This window comes from Daktulosphaira vitifoliae, unplaced genomic scaffold, assembly GCF_025091365.1.
Source record: "Daktulosphaira vitifoliae isolate Bord-2020 unplaced genomic scaffold, ASM2509136v1 Scaffold_1, whole genome shotgun sequence".
Classification (NCBI taxonomy): Eukaryota; Metazoa; Arthropoda; class Insecta; order Hemiptera; family Phylloxeridae; genus Daktulosphaira; species Daktulosphaira vitifoliae.
The window spans coordinates 71,737,318-71,741,484 of record NW_026099572.1 but is presented as its reverse complement, the minus strand read 5'-3'; the positions used below and the strand labels follow the sequence as shown (position 1 = coordinate 71,741,484).

Below are 4,167 nucleotides of genomic sequence, written 5' to 3'. Positions count from 1 at the left end.
GTCATTTTTAAAAAAGTTATGGCAATTTTAAGTAAAAAAAAATGAAAAAATATCGAAAATTAGCGATTTTTAAATTTGTAATTTTTTGGGGGATTTCCCCCGTTTACGAGGAACGAGGGATTTTTTTTCAATTTTTGAGGGTAATGTCTTCAACTAGATACGATTTGTGATCTTTTGACATATTTTTCATCAAAATCGGTTCAGTGAGAGCTGAGATTGAGCGTATACAGACACAAAAAAAAAAAAAAAAAAAACACATCATAGTAAAATTAATACCTTCTCAGCTTCGCATCGAAGCTAAAAGGGCAGAATGATGCGGAAATTTTTTTCTTTAAACTGCATAAAATATATCTACAATAAGTACTTAATAAAAAATTTTCCCGACAAGCAATCAATTTTATATTTGTTCCAAAACATAGTGTAAATACGATGCAATAATATACATACAAATGAATTAATGATTACCAGACCATTGGTGGAATTTAATTTTAAGTTATTCAATAATTCAATTTAAGTTAATATGTCGTTAAATATAAATGACTATAATACCTCGTGGTTTATTAACCAAATTTAACTCGCACAATAAAATTAAATGTTACAGTTAAGATTAGTAAGGAAACTAAATTAAGTTATTAAAAAAGAAAGTTAAATTAAACATGGACAATAATACGAATGTAACAAAAATCATGTTTACAAATAAAGGCTGATCATAAAAATCAAATCGAATGATATAACAAACTTCATGGATAGCATTAGAACACATCCGTTAATGTTAATCAAAAATTAATGAAAAACACAAAGTGCGGTTTGGACACTCGCTCTTTAGCGCTGGCTAAAAAAACTGGAAACATGTGCTATCCACACATAAATAATATAAAGTTAATAGAATAATAATAATAGAATAATAATGAAATAAAATAATTAATATAATAGCTCATTACATAAATATATTTATAAAATAATTATTGTGTTCAACATAATATAGTATTAATGGGTATTTAAAAACCCAGCAAAGTGGGGTCGCGGCACAGTGGGGACGTGGCATAGTTGGGTCCATTATAGATTTAATCTGACAGTGATTAAAATCACTATCGTAAGAAACGCTTCGATGCAAATCTGTAGATAGTGTTTAACTCTAAGAAATTGGCGGATAATTACAAAAACAACATCAACTTCTATTTCCTTAATTATATCCAAATTAATAATTCTTTTACTTATATATTATATAATTTTTATAATTAATTGTTTTCAAATTATTATTGATTTTTAATATGTTAAAAATAATAATTTTTTACATACTTTTTTTGTCCTTTGAAGTGAAAGTTTATAACAAAAAAAAAAAATGAATTTATTACCATAACTTTTAATTCAATTTGCAAGTTTGAAATTGACTTCATTAAATAGAAAAAATGGTACTGTTAAGATTAATATGCAATCAGGAAACTTTATAATTACTATTTACAGTAATTTTTTTATTTTATCCATTAATAAATTCAGGTGAAACTAAATATCATTTTTTTTTTAGATTTATGATTTGTATAGCAACATGTTACGAAAAAATTTGAAATTTTATAGATTAGTAGTAGCACTCACAAATAGAGTAAAATAATTAATAAATTTCAAAGTAGAAATGAATGATTTTAATTGTGTGGATAAAGCTGGTTATTTGATTAAAATTTTTTTTTCAATTTTTGAGGGTAATATCTTCAACTAAATACGAATTGTAATCATTTGACATATCGTTGAAAAAAGTAGGTCGAGTGAGGATTGGCAAAATAAATCGTAGCCACAAAAAGAACCACATAGTAAAATAATATTAACATGAATATAAATTTCTTCTCACGAGGGGACACTAGTAATAGGATCCTTTATATTTATTGAAGTTATTAAATCTAAATGAGATAAATATTAAAATATTTGAAAATTTTATTCTAACTCAAAAAAAATACAAAATATTAATTGCCACAGGCGGATACGAACATCGTACCTTAAGTGTGAAAGACACAAGTGTAACCGATTCGATATCTGTTTGTCGTTATCGACACACGATAAAATTAGCAATTTTTGAGTCAAATTAAAAGTTAATTTTTCGACTTTAAAAAACTAAAAAAATTTAAATAAGTTTAATTTCTTATGTCTTATGAACTTTATTCTATGTTAATTAAATTATATAATATTTATGAAAGTCAGTATATTATAAGATATTTTAAAATAAAATAAAATACAAAATCCAGAATTTTAATACAAAAAAAGCATATTTTTGAATACGGTAGCCATTTGCACAAAGACGATAGGTCGTCGGGACAAAAAAACGCTTCATGGTAAAATTAATACCTTCTCAGCTTTGCATCGAAGATAAAAGAAAACGGTTTCCGAAGAGACTAATCCGATGGTCTAGATGCTTCGCCGAAAAGACATGGGTTGTTTGCCGTTGTAGGCTCTACTCCACCATAAAAATAATAGTGACAAGAAAACTATAATTATGTGTATTCTAGAACGGTCAATGACAGAAAGGCTGACGAAGAGCCAACAGCAATCTAACGGCAATCCACAAAATCGATAACTGCCAGTTTTTTTGGGAGATATCAACATCAACAAAAAATTTGATTTTAGTTATACATATTATATCTTGATGCCTAATCTAGTGGTTAACCGCAACAATAATGAATTATTGACACCGTTTTGTCGGATAAAGGTTCATTCGCGTATTCTCTTACGCCATAAAAATAAACAACAAATAGTCATAATAAAAATTATTAACGGTCCACCTTCCAATTTGTGACGTTACAAGACAAAATTTAAAAGCCAAAAATGTAGAGAACTTACCTTCCTTCTCCATTTTTAATAAACAAATTCCAATGCGCGTTCCTACCGTACCAGGACCCCATTGTGCTACAGTTTTTTGATTATTATTAATACATCTAAAAAATGCAGTTTGATTTTATTTTATCATGATAAAGTATAAATAAAAAACATTAAAAATATATCAATAATATTATGTCGTAACACAGCAAAGTGAAAAAGGTAAAAGTGTAAATGTGCAACTATGTGTACGAAGATGAATATGAGGAGGTGGTGACTGCTGTCTAGGTATTCACGTGCGTGTTGTCGTACAGCAGTCACCGTGCTCGGCTGACACTCCGGGTAAGCTGTGGGTGTCGAAAGACTGTTGTTATAGGAAGGGAGAATAAGAGTAACACCTAGGTATGAGGTGCAGACGAAGTGCAAGACACAAATACCAGGTGTACGCAAAAGGAGCCCAAAGTATGAGGTGCAGACGAAGTGCAAGACACAAATACTTGGGGTATAGGAGAGGACAATGAAGTACGAGGTGCAGACGAAGTGCAAGACACAAGTACTTCAAAGAGAGAACGGGGTAGCCGAGTATAAGGTGCAGACGAAGTGCAAGACACAAATACTGGGCGTACCAGGTAAGGAGTATAACAAAGTACGAGGTGCAGACAAAGTGCAAGACACAAGTACTTCAAAGAGAGAACGGGGTAGCCGAGTATAAGGTGCAGACGAAGTGCAAGACACAAATACTGGGCGTACCAGATAAGGAGTATAACAAAGTACGAGGTGCAGACGAAGTGCAAGACACAAGTACTTTAGTTATTAGGAGAGGATAATAAAGTACGAGGTGCAGACGAAGTGCAAGACACAAGTACTCTGAAATGTCGAGGAAAAGAGTATATAGGTTAGAAAAGGAATAAACAAAGACTTTACTTTAAACAGTAAGCCGGACAGCGACAACCGAGTACTGAGACTGATGAATGACACAAGGCACTGGAGTCGACTGACGACGATGGTCAGGTCTATTGGGTTTTTATAATAATTGGAATATTGCCGATTTGGCAATAAATATTATTTGTTAATTCATCAGTCTCAGGCAGCGGATGTGCTGTCTGTATTTTATTAAAATAATTCTCACGATTATAAAACGTGACACCATCACAATTAATCAATAAAAATTATTAAATCAATTGTTCACTAATACTGATTTAACTATTGTTTCTTACACATGTATGAATAGTTTGACTAAAAATATAGTTTAAAAAAACTAAAAAACACGCTTTTAAAGCACATCGAACTAAAAAGTTAAAAATAATTTTTAAAATTAACTTAAAACAATAATGAACGAAAAATACTAGTATTATTGTGAAAAAA

General features: G+C 30.1%; 1 protein-coding gene across 4 annotated transcripts in view; it reads left to right on the top strand.

Moving 5' to 3' along the window:
- The window catches only part of LOC126907638 (uncharacterized), a 180,856-nt gene that overhangs the window by 7,453 nt on the left and 169,236 nt on the right, over window positions 1-4,167 (top strand). The gene's annotated exons all lie outside the window — the stretch shown is intronic.